The 21,106-nt window shown below is 43.0% G+C and overlaps 1 protein-coding gene across 1 annotated transcript in view; it reads left to right on the top strand.

Moving 5' to 3' along the window:
* The window catches only part of coro7 (coronin 7), a 114,370-nt gene that overhangs the window by 37,877 nt on the left and 55,387 nt on the right, over positions 1–21,106 (top strand). The gene's annotated exons all lie outside the window — the stretch shown is intronic.

Here is a 21,106-nt window from a genome sequence, read left to right as displayed (position 1 = left end):
GTGAGGATTTCTATCGAAATTGTCCTGCTCATCTGGTAACAAGCTGTTGACTCTTCCTGATGTCTTCTTACTCAGCCACCGTCTGGCTTGTGTGTCTGTCCACACTTTTCTTAAATCTCCATATTGGAATTATTAAATAGATATAATTCACTTGAATTTGAGAAAAGCCCTTTTTTTAGCCAGTTAATTTGAAATACTGTGATTTTTCATTGAACATAATTGCTTGGGTGTGTGCTAACCCATCTGCAGTATGTTCTGTATTAAATCACTTCAATCATGCTATCGTATGCCGCGATGGTGTGTCAGAGAGCTATCACTCCCAAGGCCACATCCCCTCCAGATGTCTGCAGACAGGCACTGATATAAAACAGGTAGGTAATCAAATGACAGATGAGACCTTGCCCTTTTTTGCCATTCTGGTTTTTTCCCTACGTCTCCTTTTTCACATCGTCTTGGCCTGAATTTTGCCTTCACTCTTTACTTTCCCAGCTCTTTTCACGAGATCTGTTAAAATTGCTCTGAATACATAATGTAACTCTAGTGTTTAATTTTATGCGCTAAATATTTACATTTTTTAACCGAAAAGCAATCAATAGTGAAGCGCACACTACGATTGACAATACTGTATTGACAAAAACAACACGTTGCAAACTAGTGTCTCGGGTTCCTTTTATCAGAGTCGCTTTGTGCTTGATTGCCATCAGGTGTGCCTTTAAATAATCAGGTGCTGATAAGCAGGAAATCCAGCAAGTTCACATTCCTTAGTGCCAATACTCCAAGCCACAACAATTGGCAATGCAATCTAGGTATAACATCTGGCTTTTCTATCTTAAATACTATACAGGGTGATACAGAATGCATACTATACTAAACCATAAATATATATAGTTGTGGATTTTCCTGTTTTCATGTAAATGTTTTAATTTTGTGTTTAAAGGTCTGTAAGGGACAATTTTATGCTTATGAACAACATTTTCTACACCATCTCATCCGTCTCCCCACATTGCCTTCTTTGTTATCCTTCCCTGCATCCTTAAACGGAGCTTTAGCTTTGACCGAGGTCCTAACTGAGAGGCATCCAGATCACTGTCAAGAACAAACAAGGCATCAGGAGTTAAATTGGAGGGAAAAATATAATAGCTACTTCTTATTGAGGCATATCCATCAACAGTAGGCGCTGACCAAACAATTTATGAAGCTAAATAGCTCCTAGACATAGTCTGCAATCAGTGAATGCTGATAACAGAAATGGCTGGCCTGTTTCTTGGTAATCTGCAAGGTCAGAATTTTCGTTGACTCGGTGATGCTGTATCTTTTTTTATCAGTGTTTTTAATGTAACTGGGGGATAGAGGCTCGTGTCTGGGCCTCCTTCCACTCCGGCTAGCCACTATTTATTCAGTATCTCACTTTGGAGTGTGGTTTCTTGGACAACTTTGCTATCATTCAGCTTGTTCCCTTCCACATGTCCTCAAGTCCTCCTTGTCCTTCAGGGTTATAATTCCGTGTCTGTGGTTTGTTATCATGGTGCCTATCATGGATAATTTTGTTTCAGTTCTGCATTGCATGACTGTTGGGTATGACGGCGCAGCGTTGAAAAAGACAAAATGTGATAATCAAAAGGAGGCCTTGTCTCCATTTCTCTCTGCACTTGATAGATTAGGCCACGGCATTGTACATGAGCGGCTAAGGAAGCCCAAAGTCAAACATCCATAGTGGGACATTTCCTCCCTGTCATTTAAGGCCTGAGGTGCATATAAAGATGGATTCGTTCTTTTTTCTTGTCTGCTTTCGATTAAAAGAGCCGTGGTAAACATGGTGTGTAATCGGAGTAGCGAGCTGGCTTGTATCAGGTTAGCTCTGCTCGTCCACAACATTCAGTAGGACTGTTTTCTTTGGAGTGTCACAACATAAAGAGGCCCCGGGAGCATGAGCCAGTAAAATGGGGTTGCGGGCGGAATATAATTTGGATGGAGAATAATGGAGGGGGAAATGTTTATTTTCTGGTTGGGGTTGAAATGGAGACTGAGGGACGGAGGGTGATGAGTCTGAGATGGGTGTTTTTAACTGTGCAGAGGTAGCTATTACCGCGTGCCCGTTTTCCACACAGGCTGCAGATCTGGACATCGGAGAACAGCGTGGATCTCTATGTGCTACCCTCCCCCGTACTCTTCCCTCCATAAACCTGAATTACAATAATGAGTTTAATTGGGCCTCGAAGCCAGCTGCAATCAGTGAACTTTACAACTGGGCACGATTGCAACCAGCTTGCCGTGTAAATGCTTGAGACGTCATGGTAATTATCCGTATGCCCCCACTCGAGCGGCTCCAAACACAAATTCACCACACAGCAAATTCTTGTTGATGCATGCTTGTAATCATGCAGTACAACTAACTAGAGCTGCAACAATTAATTGATTAATCAATTAGGTGTCAGTCTCTCTGATTAGCTGTCCAGGTAAGCGGATCAGTGCATGAAAAGCAAGCCCCTGAGCTTGTCAGTTTGGTGTCCATGTTTTCACCCAATTAGTGTGGTTTTCTCATTATTATTAATTTCCTCTGTGTCTTCACCTAGCCTTTTGCAACTTTCTATCAGACATAATTGTGTTTCCAAGCGGCATCAAAAAAATGATTATTTAATCTCATGCAGGTGCAGAACGTACGAGCTTGTTAGCGGCCGGCTGTCGTCTTTGCGAGTTCAAGTGCAGCTTTTTGGAGGAGATGCACCAGACGCGAGGCAAAACAACAGTTGGCCTTCGTCACAGCTAGTTCTCTGATGTCAGTTTGGTATATCGGGGCCTTAAAGCTGACCGTGAGCATTCCGAGGGTCCACTTGTTGAGGATTCCTCATGCAAAACTGTTATATTAAACCTAAGGGAAGCTTCTGGCCTTAACCCTGTAATTGTCTTCAGTCACTACCGATCTTCTACCCCTCTCCTCAAGCACATGAATACACGAAGCGGACACATGTAGGCCTCTACACACATGCATCTTCTATTACTCCTCATCACGGTGCCCCTTTATTTGTGGCATGAGGCTGATTCAAACAGATAGCTTTGACCCAGTGCACACTGGTATCAATCCTGCCGATTGGAGAGGACATAAGCCTGTCCCCAGAGAGCCGACCCCACTGTTTTCCCAACCCAGTCACGGGTTACACAAAGAACTCGCCCTCTGAGGCCAGCACTGCTGACAGACTGCGCTGTTAGCTGACGGAGAGGTTTTGCGGTGGAGTTCCCCAGGTGTGATGCACATACTCACACCCTCTATTGACTGTCCACAATCTATTTCTGTGTGTTTTCCTACCAGGGTCGTGCCTGGGAGCAGGGCCCAGTCATTGGGTGTAATTGAGCCAAAACTCCCTTTAATCAGAAGGATTGAGAGGAAGCCTGCGCCCCAGAAGGGAACCAGGCTTTTACAGAACAGTTCCCCCCTTTCTCCCACCCTGGCCCAGGCGCTCTGAAATCAGTCCCAGATGAAGGCTTTCCTGTGGGGATTAGGTGCAGCTGCAGCACCGCTAACCAAATCAGACCGAAAAAAAAGCGCCACTGAATGTTTGAACGACGGTTTGACCTTGCTCCTTTCTCAGAGTTCGAAGAGCGAATGGAGCTTTTTTGTTTGGGTCCACCTCAGATATTCATGTTTTGAGGTGCAGGGAAAGGCAAGATATTGAGTTGATCCTCGGGGTCAAGTCGATAGTCCAGCCTCTCTCAAGGATGGCCTTGGGGGTGGGTCCAGGGTAAAGATGTGAAGGCACGCGCTCCGTCAAAGAACCTGAACTCTGCTTTCTGACAGTCGAAACATGGTGTCTGGAATCTGTTAGTCATTTGGGGTTTGAGTTTGTGATTCTGCAGGGGGGGGGGGGGGGGGGGGGGGAACAGGGATCAGGGACAAGAGGATGAAAACAGAGGAGGAGTGGAGCTCTGAAGTCCGCTCTGATACTTTTTCTCCATGAGCTTTTATGGGCTTTTTGTGGAGGCTCATGTGGCATACCCAACCTTCTTTCACTCAACAACACCTCATTGAAGACGTCCTCTTTTTCTCCTTCAATCTCTGTGATCGACTAGCAGAGCAAACGTCCTATTATTCCTGGGCTCCTGCTAACCTGTCAGAAATCAAGCTGTTATCCTTCAGTGAATCCTGTCTTTATCCTTATCTGGCCACCTATTAGACCATCTGTCTATCAGCATTTGTCCCCCCACTCTTCTTCCTCTCTTATCCTACACACAGTGCCGAGTTTTTGAAGGTGCTGGTGTCTGGGATTCTAATTAAGTGGTTTTTTTTTTGGGTTTTTTTTTAGAGCAAAGCCAAACGGAGTCTTTCAGAACTGGTAAAAACAAATGGAAGTATGTGGAGCGTTTGGCAGGGGATATTTAATATAATTCACAGAGGGTTTTGATTTCATCCCGCAGGTATGTGCTCAGCACTCCAGGGATCAGAAGGACCCTTTTGTGTGAACTCGCCACAGAAGGAAAAATAGAAAAAAAATCCCTCCCTCCCACCTTCTGCTACCTCCTTCCTCCCTCCCTCTCTTCTTCCATTCACCTTTATTTTCTTTTATGGTTTGGATGAGACTCTCCGAGACAGAACTGGAGATGATTTGTCAAGGGAAGCTGCTCTGCATTATGTGGCAGTTGAGAACGTCTTAATGCTGTTAAGGTAATTGCACAAATGACTCAAAACTGGATGGCTTTTTCTGGAACTTCACTCTAATCTGTCTCCGTTTTTGGGGAGGTTGAGACGGTGTCAGACTTCACTTTCCATCCTTTACAAAAACAGCAGCCGAGTTGCACTTGCAGCTGCAGATATTGCTTTTCTCCGACATCTGGAAAAATGTCTTTTTTTCCCTCCCTTTTTATTAAAAATGCACTGGCAATAACATTTGGGATTTTTGCCCTATACAAAAACCACTTTCGGCCTTCCAGAGTCCATTTCAGCACTTTTCTCCCTGCTCCGTGGGGTAGGTATTCAGTTACAGAGCGTCTGATAGAGACGTGAAGATGGCTGGGTTGGCAGAAGATGCAGGGCTAAAGTGGAAACAGCACAGGTCATTATACACAGTACATGGATGCAGTGCTAGCAGAGGGATAAACAGGCTAAAATTTAGTTTCAGTGCAATGGGATGACTTCTTGAGGTTCAAGTAGATCTTCCAAACTCTGAGTAGCTTGTGTGAAAATCCACACGATTGCCATAGCGTCCCATTTGAATTATCCTCAATTTCTCTGCTGTTATTCAAGCCTTCTAGTATTTCCATTCATCTGTCTACCGTTAATTTCCTTTGCTTTTAAGTTTTTATCCAATTTGTTAGCCACGTCTATCTCTTATACACCGCCCTCTTCTTCCTCCCCGGCTCCCTTTCAACACGTGCATTTGTTTTATAAGGCTCATGATTGTCCCTTTCACGAGAACCAGGAACCATGGCGCGGCAGAGCTCCCGTTTTTAAATCATGCCTCACTTCTGGACGCCAGGCACCTCCTGGACGCCTGCCATCACTCTCTGCTGTGGTAGAAAGAGCAATTTAAACGATGGAGAGAAGTGTGTTTCCCATTAGGAGATGGTTTCCTATGCCCTTCACCCCACCCACACCGGTCCTGCAGCCTGGCTTCTACCGCTGCCTCTGGGACGGCTGCAGATTGGCAGCATGTCGCTGCACACCTCATAGGCTTGAAAAGAGTAATGGCGCTACAAAGGGAGTGATAGAGAGACTGCCATATTGATGCATGCAGACAAGCAGGAGTTGTTCATGCCAAGTAATTCATAAGCACAGACACATGGGAGGTGGTACGGTGATAGATAGACCATCTTGTAATACAAAGTCCAAAATAAAACCAAGATAAAACTTGTGGTAGTTGGAACTTTTAATGATTTGTCAACACGGAACAACACTGGATCAAAAGTGGTTGAATTCTACAATGTACTCCATAACTATCTGACATATTTATGTTCTGTTGGCTCTGTACTCTGGATCACAGCACAGAAAAAAAAGTGCTGAATGGAATTTGAAGCCGTTTACATCGACATCACATGAACTCTGTTGAGTTCATTATAATTTACACTTGGCCCTGTTTTGTGTTGGCTTGAGGATCATTGTCCTGCTGCTCAATTATGTTTTCTCCAGTGAGTTTAGATGCATTTGCTCACATCTGAGCAGGCTTGATCTAATTATTGCTATCAGATGTGACCAAGGCAAAATGCCACCTCCCCTGTGTCTGACAGATGAGGTGGTGTTTCTGGGATCATTAGATTGTTTTTCCTCTCTGTTGTAACCTTGCAATCACTCCGGCACCAGTACTATATATGTTGACCTCATTTGTACATAACACCTTTCTCAAGAACTTGATAGATTTCTTACTGTACTTGTTGTACAAACTTAAGCCTCTCCTTTTTTATCTCTGAGGGTCTTGAGTGTCGTTTGTGACACATCTACACCCACATCTTGGACAGTGTTGACTGCTTGGATTTCAACTTTAAATAAAGCAGGGGAAAGTGTGTGCCGGTTGGAGAAGATAAGCTTCCAATCAGTGTGATAGAGTGTGAAGGATTCAAAGAGCCGAGAGCTACTGTGGGGACATTTTTCCACAGAATAATTTGTTGCGGGGGTGCTGATAATATTGATTTCTACGCTACCTATATTATGTTTAACTAATCGATGGCATTTAAGAAACACTTTTTAGTTGTTCTACCCTTATAACTCAGTCTTGGTTATTTAAATGCGCGGGCCCTTAACCCTGTTCTTCATGAATCACTGATGCAGTGCAACCCACCTGCTCCAGAGAGATTTCAACAGAAAACTATCCCATTATGTTGAGTGCCTGGCACTTGAACACCACAGTCATTGTTTTATTACAAATTCTGTCAAAAATAAAAAACAAGTCCAAAAACCTACAGTCAATCATATTTGCCAATAGTAATGCCAAAGCTATTCTCTTAATATCTCAGCCAATAGCTTCTCCCATGTGTGAATGGTCTGTGTAAGATCAGCGCAGCACTCTTCCACATCTGGCACACGAGCAGATCCAGCCCAGCTTTCCTTCTGTCTGAAAGTGAGTTTGAGTGAGCGGACTTTTCCTATAGTTTAATAGAAATAGCGGGCTAGGTGGATTGTCTGCTCATTGTATTCTCTTTTATGATCATGTTTCCATGATAGAAACCAGTTGTCGTGAGCCCGTCACTGGCAGACCTGCTGTCTGAAGCGGAAACAGAAGGAAACTCTCTATCAAGGAGGCTCTCCTGATTGGTCGGCGGCAGGTGGGCCACATGTGCTCCTGGCTGATGTCACTTCCCATGTGGGCCCTATTTGTCTGCCCACACTGTGGAAACATGTCAGTGTCAGTGAGGCGGGAGTAATACGCCACGCTTAGTTTAATGGGAAAAGTGCTGAGGCATGCCGCTGCTCACCGTCTGTGTGTGTGTGAGTGTTTTCGCTACATAACTAGTCATATGACTGGATGCTCTAATGCCTAACTGTGTTGAAACTGTGTTGATGCACTAAATATGTGTATATGAATGTTAGGAAAGAAGCAGGGAAAAGGGTCTCTTGTCTCCATGGAAATGTTATGACAACAAAAGCTGCTGCTGTGCACCTGCATGGCCTCCCTGTTTTTCTGCGCAAGTGCACTTAGCGTAAGCAGATTAAAAAAATTTCATCAAAAAGTAATTGGTGGGAAAGTTGAGGAGGTGATGTTTGCCAGGAAATAATTTCCCCATTGTGCAAGGCATGTTAGAGTGCTAGAGGAGAAGAATAGGTAGAGGACCCTGAGGGGGTGAACATCAGTTGGTCTTTAGTCCGCGAGCTCTTGAAGAAACTTTCCTGCTCTAACATCAGTTGAATGTCCTCTGTTTGAAGCCAGCTGACGTTATTTCAGGAAGGTCACTTAGTCAGTCAACTATTGTGTGACAGCTTTGTGTGAGATTCGGGGTGCAGGGGGACTGAAGAGTGGGGGACAAGCAGGAGGTAGACGGTTGTAAGAGTCAGGAGTGGAAGCCCTCTATTGTGCCTTTGTCGTCTTTTGTGTAGCACTTTTTTCCTCTGGACTTAAAGCTGACAGGGAAAGTGAACTTCATTACGATTGTTGATTCAGAGAAACTGTTTATAAGGCGTCATTATAATTACGCTACAAGACTCATTTCACATGTTAATGTGACATTTCAGATTGGCAGCTATTTAATTGTGCTGTTTGTTAGAAAATTGGACCTGCGAGTGTTGTTGCTGCAACCACTGGTGCAGACAAAGAGACCTACATGGATGTTAGTGAAGGGGCTGGTTTGCTGTAGTGGGCTTTCTCCCATAAAGTCTATGGATTTTCTCACCCATAGCTCCCATTACTCCTGAACGTAGTTCCTGTCCTCGTCCATTATCTATTGAAGGTGTGTGGGACAAGGGGAATGAGAGATTTCCCCATTAACCCCAACATAGGGGCACTCTTCCAATGCACTTTGCCTGCTTGAATGTGTGTGTGTGTTGAGGGCATGCGGGGGCACAGGTGTCTCTCACACAACTGCCCAACCATGAGCTTGAGGGGCTGCATTCCCAACGGCAAGCTGGATAGGTCAGTCAGCCAAACACACATGCATGCCACGCTGTCATAAAAACATGCATGCCCGGGCGGATCTGCCATTTCTTTACCTTTTTCAGCAAACGCAGACCATCGGCAAACAGTATTCATCATCACTCAGCAGGGTTTGACAGGTGGAATGACACTGACTTAATCATCCATGACTTTCTGTAAGTCAGGCGTTCAGGCGCCATGTAGGTGATACTTTAACAAGAGAGTACACTTTAAAACAAACAGTATGAATTCCACTTTTTCCTTTTTTGTTTCCATTTTTTAAGTCAGTCACTCTTAGTTTCTTGAGTTGGGCTGCAACCATCGATTATTTTCATCGTCGATTCATTTTCTTGATTAGTTGTTTGGTCTGAAAGCCTGAGATGAAGTCCCCAACTGTCTTGTTGACATCCCAAATATATTCAGTTTACTGTCATAGAGGAGTAAAGAAATCAGAACATATTCACATTTGATAAGCTGGAATCTTTGAAAAATTACTTAAAGGTGATCTCGATAACATTTTTATGTAGCAGAATTATGTAAAGAAGATTGGATCTACAGTGCAGAAAAAAAAGCATCTTCTTCCAAACTGTTTGTTTTGTTTATCTCTGAGTAAGAATTCTGACGGCTGGCTCGAGCTTCTAAAAACGCTCGAGGCCAATAGTATAACGCTGTGGGTATCAGGTGGTATCTGTGTTTTTGTCAGCATCAAGAGCCTTGATTGTTGCCAGTTTCTGTGAAAACATTTTAAAATAGCCTGAGTTCTGTGTGTGTGCACCCAGCTTAATATAATTCCCCAATATGATTAGCTATCTAGCGCTAGCAACGTTAGGTAGCGCAACAAAATGGCAACCACTTGAGGAGACAGAGGATTGGAATGTCACATTTAGTGTCTGAAAGATATCAATAACACCTTTAAACTAATCAATCTAATATAAGAATATTTAGTTGTTCACTAATTGATTAATCAATTAATCATTGCACCTCTAAAACTGAGCATAGAGATGGATCACAAAGTTGTTTCTCATTTCAACATTTTCAACATTTTCTATCAGCTCTCTTCTTTTAGCTTCCATATTACTCCCAAACCAGGACCTAGATTTTATCAAAACACACATTGTAAAGCTGATGTGCTCACTCAGTTTTGTACCTACACGTTTACTGTATCCTGCTGTTTTTCCTTTCCAGTGGGTTTCTTTACATGCCAGCTGTGTGGTTTGGGTCGTGGAGTGAGGGTGAAAGAGCCACTCCTTCACAAAGCACCTTACACAAATACGTTTGACCAAAAGGCCAGCCTGTAGTATATAAAAAAAAAAAAAGGGAGGCCCAGTTGCAGGAAAATATTTAAAGGACCACTTGTTCGTCTGGGGCTAAAGGGACAAAGCTGGGGAGCTGCTGGGTCTTTCTACTCTGACCTGCCTGGGTGGTGTTCTCGGGGAGCAAGCCTTTCATTAGCACTGGACTGAAAACACACAGGCTTGATGGACGACTGGCGATAGAAATTTATACACACATGCACTGGTGAGGTGGCCTGTGTTATTGTTAACTGTTGTCCACACATCCTGGCCATCATGGTCCGTCCACGGTCTGCTGCTGCTGTGAAACTGCGGGGACTCACAGCTGTGAGCCAGCCGGCGGTGCACTGTCGCCACGGTCAGCTACGAGCGAACTACTGTGCACGCTAACACACGTGCATAAACACTTCCAGCAAATTCAGTCATTCATGTAGTTTGCTGCATGTTCAACACCAGTTATTGGTCAACTGATGTCTTTACAGTTTGAAGTGAGAGGTGAACATTTGACGGGCTAGCCTTCAGAAATGACACTCTGCTCTGTTTAGTGTTCGAGGAAGATGTTGTGTCTCTTTTGTTTCTCCTTGAGGAGTATCTGTGTGTGCTCTCGGTCAGTGTCCATGCTTTAATTTTTCACTCCCAGATTTGTCCTTCTCAGAAACGTCAAACATTTACAGTTATTTTTTTTTACAAAGCATTCGATTTTCTTCTTCTTTGTCTTCGTCTTGTCCTTCTCCTCCTCCTACTTCTTCTTCTCCTTCTCCTCTTGGACCAAAACGGTTGATCAGTAAGGAGATTTAAATAACCTACTCAGAAAAGGTGTTTACGTCTCCCATTAATTAGTTCTAATTAACTCTTTATTGAAAAAGGCAACACAAAAACAAACCCTCCTCAAGGGTGCGTAAAAACTCTTTACAGAGGACTGAGGACTTTTCTTAGAATTTTGCCATTTCCATCAACTCCTTCTATTGTAATTCATCAAGATGTTTATCAAAATACATTGATGGCAACAGCTTTTGTGTTTTGACCCTAATGAAGATGGGGGTGCGAGTGGAACACCACTGCCTGCGAACCACACACGCTACGAAAACCAAGATTGCTCGAAGACATGCAGTCTTTGAATAACACACACGAACAACACACAAGTATCTCCCAACCACAAATCCACAGTGATTGGACTTAGTCCCATTAAAACATATGAAAAGTATTGGACGCTCAGACGGACAAAAAAGAAAAGACGGACTGACAAAGATGGGCACGAAACGAAAGAGAGACAGACAGAAAGAGCTAGAAAAAATGCGCTGGCTGCCGAGATGGAGTTGGCACCTCATGCTCTGCTCCTGACCTTTTTAGTGGGTTTGTGTAAATTATATCCCTGACGAGGGAAAGTATGTGGTGGTTAGACTGGAGAGGACCCCCACCCCACCCCACCCCCCCCACCCCACCGCCTCTTCTTCTCTTCCTCTCATCTCTATCTCCCGTCATTCACTCCTTTCAGAGTGTCCATCTTTCAGACCCCCTTCTCTCTTCGCGTCTTCCTCTTATCTTTGTGATTCATCCCTCTGTTTTATCGAGCCGTTTCCCTCTTTGGTCAAACCATAATAACTCCAGTCCTATTTTGTCAATTCATCACCTCTCCCTCCTCCATCTCAACCCTCTACTTTTATGTCTTTATATCAGCCTCACTCCCCTCTCTCCCTCCCCACAGATATGCTATTTTCTGCTGTGCATGGAGGATACATTTAGCTTGTGGTCGCTCGGGAAGTGATGGCTACATTAGTGGGGGGGTCTGGTGAATCGCTACCTTCTCTCAGCCACAGTGGGCTCTGTTCGGGCTGATGCAGACTTTCCACTGGGGTGAACTCGTCGACTTGGGGTGCCTACCGGGCTGCTCAGCCGCCATGCCCACGCCCCCAGGCCACAGTCCGGGCTGGCAGGCACCCACACAGGCACGCGGCGTCAGCCTGCCCAGCGGGTGTCCCTGTTTATGTTTGTCTTGTGTGGTGGCTAGTTTTTCCCACTGCGCTGTAGTGACCATAGCACCACCCAGCCCGGCACACCACCCTTTCTCTCTCTGTCTTTCGAAGAAGAAGCAATGTCCTCTCCGACCCTGGCCAAACCCTGGACAGTCGAGAGTGGCCTTTGGCATCTGTCGCTGAGACTGGACCGGACAGAGGGCGGCTGTGGCTGCCAGTACTGAGACAGTGAAGAGCTGGTGGTTTTGCATGTTTGAGCTCATGAAATACAAATTGTGTATTCTTTAAATTACTGCCTATCATTTACCAAAACATACCATAAATCTTTTGGTTGACGAGATCATTTCAAAAAAGAACAAGTGCGTAATATAACAAATCTTTTGCGGTGGCCATGTAGTTTCACTTACTTTTATGTTAAAAAAAGTGATTGTATCTTGGCAGTGGAGCTGCAAACAGAGCACCACTGAAAACTCTTTCTTGGTCGCTCATTCAAAGAAGCTATAAAACTCCAGACACATGAGCAGAGTTTTAGGGAGAGATTAACGAAAAGCAAACATGCCTGATTAGATTATTTAGCAAATAAAAACAAAATTAAGATCACATACAACTTCAAACATGTCAAGAATGACACAATAGAGTCAAAGACTTATTTCTGCTGTGGTCTATTGTCCGTGTTGTATAGATTAAATTTAGATTTTTACATTTTTTGTATTTCATAAGCAGCACCATATACATTTTCTTAAAGAACTATTTCAAATAGCTGAAAATATGGCCTTTACATAAAACTGGGATGTCTGTGCAGAAAGACATGCATGTTTTTTTTAATTGGTGCTACGTCCCCAGAGAAAACCAGACATTTGTTCCTAACATTGCAGTGATACAAAGCTGGTTAAAAATCAGCAAAGTTCCTGTTTAATGGACACCTGACAAACTGACCTGCCAAAGACAAATGCACTTAATAGGCTTACAGCAGTGTTGACTTCAGATCTTTTAAGGGACGCCTGCGTGTCTTTGTCTCTGTTTAGCCCTGACAAGTCCGGATATGTAAACCAGCACCCTAATTACCAGACAACAGCCTGTAAAAAAAAGAATCAGCCTTATTCTGGTCTGCTACTCATTCACCAGCTCACTACTAATCAGCACCCAGACACTTGTGACTGCCCAGACGCCCCTACGGACAGGATTAACAGATCAACATTTTGTGTGTTTGAGGGTAATGACTCACTCTGAAGCACACCCCTCCCTCTGAGTGTTATTAGCAGTAAGAAACAAACAGGTGTTTGTTGGTCGGAAGTTGACGCCCCATTCCTGTCGAGTTAGAGTTCACATGCAGGGGTCAAAGGTCAGGTGGCCTCGGCCCTGTGGCAGCAGGATGTTTGAGACGACCATTATGTTCCTGCCAGTGAGCACTTGTGTTTGGGTTAGATGTGGATGTGTGTTTGAAGGGAAGTGGAATTAGTGTGACTGATGTGGATTACTGAAGTCAATCTTTGTGCCAGAGCACGTAAGGATGGCACACTCGTGCATAGCTTGAGGCGATTGTTTGATACATCTGTTGAACCCCTTACTATTCCTGCAAATGTATGTAGAATTATCCTAAAAAATGTATCCCAGTCTTGCCTAAAGTAATGTTTTGTAAGTAAAAAATTTTGTGTGAACCAGTTGGAGTAGAGGCATGATTTGGGGCTCTTTTGGAAGGTAACGGTTGGCTTTTTTCTCTTTTAAATGCAAAAATAAGTCTACCGATGACCTAAAAATCGCCCCTATTGACTGGAGAACACAATGGGTCCACATTATACAACCCTACATGGTCCAAATCCAAATTTGATAACACTGTCACTGAAAATGAGGAGACATATCATGCTTTTTCATTTTTTTCCCTTTCCTTTCAGTGTTTTCCACGTATAAAACTGCTCCTGAAACACCTTTTCAATTGTCCTGCCTTTAATTCTGTGACTTTGTGACATCACAAAATTTCACCATGTTACACATTTCCATAATTTATTTACTAGTCCAGCACTTAAGATTAATTTAGCGCAGCTGCTGTGTTGTTAGTCGCAGTGCTAGCTCAGGCGTGTGAGAGCTGACCAGTCAGTGCAGACTGGGTATTCAGGAGGGGGAGCCTTAAAGAGACAGGAGCTAAAATGGAGCGTTTCAGACAGTTGAGGAATACAGCGCTGCAGCACTGGACAATGTGAGAAAGCTGATGTGTTTTCTGTGCATTCAAAACATTTAAACCTATATTGGTAAGAACCCAAAATAAGATTATGAACCTGAAAATTAGCATTATGTGTCTGTTCAACACTTTTTCTAAGGATATATTCAGGCACCTGGCAAAAAACTTGCCATTTTGTGACCTGAAAAGACCCCTGCTTGAGAGAAACATGAGCATGAAGTCATCATAGTTCCTTATTTCCATATTTACACTAATTGTTTGTATATAAAGTAGTCTACTTAGGTGGATAAACAGCTTTTACAAAGAGCAAAATGCAAACTTGTGTGATTTCCATGGATGAAGGCTTAAAAACTTGACTCTAACACATGGGGAGGGGTCCCCATCCTGTAAGAAATGTATGTAAACCAGGCTGTCTGCTACAGAGACACCATGAGCACCTACTGTGATGAAAAGGATTACAGGCACATAATCCGTGCCTGTCGCCACCCTCCACTTACCGCTCACACACAAACACACCAGTGCTGTAGAAATGATTTAAATCCAGTTTGAGTAACATATTCCACAACTAAAGTGCCAGTATATACAAATCATATACAAAAGGTGGTATTACTGTAAAATGTGAGGTGTATCTATTTGCACCGGGTTGGAAGAGCTAATAATTTGAGTGAAATGTTTTAGTTTCTCCTCACTTGCCTGTACCCGTAATATGCCCACCCACGTTCCAGCATAGCTCAGCCCAGTGTGAGATTACACAGGAGCTCCAGCCACAAACAATGTGGAATCTGCAGATGTGTATACACGCCACGGCCATGATGCAAGCAGAGTTTGAAAGTTAGTGCAGGATGTGTACACAGCAGTGTGTGATGGATGTGTGCTGGTGTCTTAAGGGGGACGTATCAGAGGCCTGAACACCTGACCCCAGGGCTTTAGCTGGCTCGCTCCCCGTCAGCAGAGTTATGGACATTATGCTCCCACTGTTTTGTTTGTGCTGCAGGTATTTGACTGTTAGAAGCCGGTGCAACTGTGGGAAAGTGAGAAATGGAAGAACAAAATGGTGACTGGAGAGAGAGAGAGAGGGAGAGAGAGGGAGAGAGAGAGGAAAGAGTAGACCAGATCAGATCTTTTGCCTCCTGTTGAAAGACGGAAACATATTTGCACATGAACGATTGTTTGGGGTTGTTTTTGGTTGTTGAGATGGGAGATCTGGGTCGTAATTTTGCCTCTGTTTATGCCAAATAACTCTCAGCCTCAGTCGTAGATTAGTTCCAAAACATGCTGCAGATTCCTCATATGGCTCTCATTCAAATATTTAAATCATTATTGAAAAGCTGAAATTGCAGCTGTACTTTTTTATCTTTGACCATAGGTGCAATTTTACAGCAGTGGGGAGCTGCTGCAGTTAAAGGGATTTACAGGAAGCGATGCCCTAATTGCACGGCAGACTCAACACCGCCTACCCGACCTGGAATCAGTGCTGCTTTCCTTTTTTTTTTCGGCATATCACAAACGGCCATAGATCCCACTGTTTACCTTTATTTGAAGTGCAAGTCTTTGATTTAATACTGTATGTTTCTTCTCTTGGACCAGCAGAAGCTGTGCTAGTCTGGTGAGATGAAATAATAGATTTTCTGCATTTTGTCCAACAACGAAAAACATGCCCAGCTTTGTTTGGTAACTTCAACTCTAAGATGAAGAAGCTGTTTCCACTGTTGACCTCTATCCATTTTCCTCTCATAGATGGCCAAGACGACTGGTTTTGTATTCTTCTTTTAGGTTTATTAGCATTACCTTAGCTACTTCTACTGTTTCATTACAGCCATATGTAACGTATCCTATATTGATGAAAACCAGTTGGAGAAAACATGCATAAATAGCTCCCCCCCCCCCTCTTTTGTAACATTTCAAAACTTTGCTTTAAATTCCAAACACAGCCATGTTAAAAGATGCATTGAAAAAAAGAACTGTAACCAGAGGAGGATTTTTAGGAAACCCAGGAACGATGACAGCTCCTAGTTACAGTCACTTGTCATGTTTTAATGTTCCTCTAGTCTGAAGACGGTTTTGGTCAGAAACATTGAGGTTTTGGGACAAACAAGAAAGCTTCATATGAATTGTGGGGTTTGGCAAATGCTCGTGTGACAACTGTTGGTGACAATCGCTGGAATTCGCCACATAGTTTCAAAATTGGGCTCCTCACTTGCCTCTGATGTTGTCCACGAACAGCTGCTCAGACCTTCATCACCTCTCATCACAGCTGTTTTCTTCCAGAGGCCATGCGAGGTAAGCAACCTTGCTCAGGGGGAGCTGACATCCAGACCTCTGAGCACTCATCCCGGAGAGGCTCAGTGGTTGTTGATCACTGTCGCTCCCTTTTTTCTGAGACTCCGTTGTTGACCTCAGGGGAATTTAATTTAGAAGAAGAAATCACGTCCTCCAGAATGACTGGATCTGATTAGTTTAAACAATCTCTTCATCTGCCAGTCCTCAGGAGCTTATTTGGATTTGACTCTCTCTTCTAACATGCTTGACTGTCGGTTTTTAACAATATGTGCGAGTGTTTTACCCCCACCTGCACCCTTTTCACCCTCAGCGGCCTCCTCTCCGACCACTACCTCCTCATCTTCTCTTCCTTAACATATCACATTTCTCGTTTGCTTTTGTTTTTCTGAATAAATAAAATTCCCCCACCCACTGTCCCTCAATTCCTTTGAAATGAAAAGCACACTCAGTTTGACAAGCAACACACACACACACACACACACACACTCGCACAGTTAACACCTCCACAGCTGCCCCCCTCAGTACCTCATATCTGTTCATTTCCACAGGCGGATAAGCTTTTCGGTGCATGTGGCCCTGCTTGGACTCAGCCAGTGACAGCATCCCCTCCACCCCTCACATTTCATCATCGCTCCACCTCGTTAATGTCGTCTAATTCTTTCCATCCGCTCCTCCTTATCTAACAGCATTGGCTGAATCATCCCTCTTCATTTCAATTTCATTTTGTTGTGCTTCGAGCCCTTTCAACACAAAAAAACTCAAGTTTCATTCTACTGCTAGAAAACTAAGACCAGACTCAGCCTTAAATTCTTAGTTACCTTTGAAGTGTGACCTATAAGACTTGTCAACGAAGGACTTGGAGCTACATTAAGCTCCTCAATAAAGTAAGGATAGGTACTTGCTTTGGGAGGTTAGAAGTTAGAAACTGAGTGAAGGACAAAAAGTTCTAAGACTCAAACAGAAATAATTTTACTCAAGATGATAATTTTATACACCTGTTTCTTTCTGAAGACAGATTTTACTATAAATAAAAAAAAGTTCACATGTATGTGAGGCAGTCTACTGATTTAAATGCCATTTTTAGAAAATGAAAACTTAGAAAATCTTGATGCGTCTCAGTGTAATTCGTCATCAATTTTCGTATTTTCTATTACTTTCTTTTCTATTACTGCACACGGCTACTTTTGCCTCCTCAGTTCTTGGCTGATGAGCTGGGCTCGCTGTATTCTTTATGACTTAAGATTAAACTGCTGACGTGGTTAATGAGTGTTGTGATGCAGATTTTACACACAGATGCCTCCAACATGGCTCCTAACGTAAGTAGCTTTACCCTAATATTCTCCCATAATTCAAAGTGTAAGAGCCATGTGGCAACATACTTTTTTTGTCGAGCCATGGCTGAAAAATCAACACTCGATTACGCTCTCTCACTGCATTGATGCAGAGTCTTCCACGTCTACATTTCAATCTGATAATTGAGAAGTTTCCACAACTAGTTTTCTGGTTCTAGTTCTTAAATATGTCTTGTATCATGGACTTTTTGTATGAAGTGATATGAAGACGTGGCTTCAGGCTCTTGTCTTTTTTGCTTTGGCCACAGGCTGGCTCAGAATAGACCCATATTGACACAGATTTATAACCCTGACACACTCCTATTTCACATTTCTTACCTGCCAGCTTGCATTGTCCATTTCCAGTATGAGATGATGAAAAGGCTCAGTGTACATTCTACTGAGAGGAGAGACACTGACTCAAAAAGACACAAATGACAAACCTAGGGTGAAAGAAAATATCTTCTCCGGGGAAATCATGCTATTTGTTTTTATATCTAATAATCTTCCAAACAGCACGTGAAATGAATTGCATGTGTGCCTCCTAAAGCATGTTGCCAAGAACTAACCAAAGTCAAATTCTTCTTTTTGCTTTCTTTTCCTGTTTTTCCTTCTCTCTCACTTCTCATCTTTCCCCTCACTTGCTTTTTTGTTTGGCCATGGCAGCATCTGGGCCATCTACTGGCACCGGCTGGCAGCTGTATGGCATGAGAGGAACCGGTGGCACACCACCCTTCATCTGTTATTAGTTCTTCAGAAAGATTTAGAGGGAGGGAAGGTGGGATGTGGGGCAGGAGAAGTGGAGTGTAGGGAAACGAACGGAGGGCCAGAAACCGGAGCCAGAGAACCAGGTTCCAAAAACAAAGTGGTGGTGTGTTTTCTCTACTCAGCTTTTCTCTTCTCTCTCAACTCTTGTACTCTCTGTTGCTACAATCCTTTTTTATAAAATCATGGCTGCCTGTTGGTTAGCATGTAGCAGCATCACAGAAACTAAAGGCTTCTCAAGAATGAATATTAAAACTAAAATACAGGCATACTGGTATACATTAGAGCGCATCTCTCCGCTATAGCCCTTTGATTTAGTTAAGCGAAATCCAATGTAAAATGAAATATTTAAATCTGTTTTCCAGATGTTTCTTGGGGCCTGCATCAAATTGCACTCACTCATAGATACTATCCACCAAACACATCTTCATCAAGATCCAATCATTATTTCCTGAGAAATTAACAGAAAAAATTTTAAATGGGCAATCTCTCAATGGTAGAGAAAGTGAGAAAAAAGTCCTGGATCCGTACCAAAAGTTAATGGGGTCTATTCTGGGCCGAGACCAATGCTCAATCCAAGTTTCTTGGAAATCTGCTTAGTATTTTTTTGTAATCCAGTTCACAAACCAACAATTGGACACGGGCAAAAATATAACCTTGGTGGAAGTAATTATGATCTGTGTTTGGGGAAAAAATAGATTAAACAAGACAGTTGGCAGTTTCTGCCGCTTGCATTAACATTTTTATCCGTCATGAAAGACGTCATTCACTTATCTGTATGCCATCTTTTATTTATAGTTCATGAATGCTTCAGCTTTTGATTTTTTTGTGGAGTTAATTTCATGCCCCTAAACTGCTGACCGTAAATGCTCTTGGCTGCGGCTGGAGATATGGTTTGAGGTTAGTGGGAGGTCAGCCGTGCCGCGTGCACAGTGGGGCTATTTGTACAATGAAAAACAGAGAGGCACAAAAAGAAAGAAAAAAGCCATTTGTGTATACGATTTGAGAAGTGCAGAGAAAATACAAACGCCGCTTGCAGCCACATGACACGGTGTTTTAACACGTTGTCCTTGGCTGCCTTTTCGCAGCCCTGAATTTGGAAACAAATTAGAAACAAAAAATAGAGAGAGTGAGAGAAAAACCGAAAGGAGAGGAGAAGGAAGGGAGCAAAATAATATTTACTCAGAAGTAATTCCATGTGGATTTTTTTTTTTTTTTCCTTTTTTTGGTTGATAATTGTGAAAAGGCTCCCTTGAAACTACAATAGGGGCCATTGAGCAGCGCAGGCTGAGTGTGATCGTTAAAGTTGGCTCCCATCCAGGGACCAGGTTTCTCTTAAAGCCAGGGGAAGAAAAGAAGGACTGTTTTATGGAAAGAAAGGAGAAAAAATAAGGCACACACTCTCCCTCTGTTCCTCCCCGTGTCTTACCCACATACATGAACTATTTGCAGATGCCTGACTAGAAAGCAGGACAGAAACATGCATGCATTCTTTCAGCTGCAGGCATTATTCTTATCTGACATCATCTTTGTATCCTATCCGTCCTTTTACCTGGAGTCCCTCCATCATACACACATATGCTTGCAATTAAGCCCCATCCATTGCGCTCTCCAGCTTGCCATTTATGTTTGGCTTAAAAACAGGCTTTACGACTTGAAAAATGTGCATATATCCGGTTAATGAACATTCAAAAATGTAGGACACATGGAGGTTAAAACAGGAGGAAGGACAAAGAAATTACAGTCTATTGACCTTCAGGCGGTATATGTTTCTCCTGTTATTTAACTAGGAAGTTTGCTCCCTACGAGCAAATAGATGTAATAGGCCCTGCATGACAGGAGTGGTGCTGTTTTATATGTTTGTGTTGTTAGCGTGGGACCTTGCACAACAGCTCCCGGCTCTGGGCCAGTATATTTGCGCATTTGTTTGTAGGTGTGGGCATGTGTTTGCGTGCATGCTGCATCAATCCCCTTCCAGCATCCTACCTATAAAACACATGGGTGGTCAGCCTGTTTATTGTGTGGGTTTACAAACAATGCTCACCCATTAGGTTTAGACCAGTGAGTCATTCACAGTGGTTAAATCTACTTACGACCTTAACCTGAGTGTTTTCAATCATAATCTTTATTTCCACTTTGCCTCCAGCTCACTGCTGGTAAGGAAGAACTCCGAGGCCTCTCACCCACTCAAAACACACATTAGACATACTTGTTAAAATTTTGGTGGTGGTGCACTGTAAACAGCAAAAATGAAGTGTTTTTGTAGAACACTGAGATACTTTGCAATCCATCACGTCATCCTGGAAATCATGTGAGGCGCCTGAATGATTTGACGCTTTTAAACCATGCTAGCGGCCAATCTTTCTGACTTTCAATAGGTCCACCAGTTTGTTTCAGGCTGAAATATCTCAACAAATATTAGATGATTGACCATGAAATTTTTGGTTCCCTAATGATGAATCTAAGTAACATGATGATCCCGACTTTTCTGCTAGCTGCACCATCAGGTCAAAATTCGAATGTATTGAATTGTATGACCAAGTAGAAGCTGACAATTTTTCCACCAGCCACTGCTATGCAATTAAAATGGTGAACATAAATTAAACATCATAGCTGCTTAACATCAACATGTTGGCATCGTCACTGTAAGCATGTTAGTATGCTGACGTTTGCATTTAGCTCAAAGCACAGCATTACTTAGCATAGCTCTAAAATCTTTTAGTTTAAAACGTAAACTTTT

The sequence above is a fragment of the Sparus aurata genome, chromosome 23, assembly GCF_900880675.1.
Source record: "Sparus aurata chromosome 23, fSpaAur1.1, whole genome shotgun sequence".
NCBI lineage: Eukaryota > Metazoa > Chordata > Actinopteri > Spariformes > Sparidae > Sparus > Sparus aurata.
This window is presented reverse-complemented; position numbering and strand designations above follow the sequence as displayed.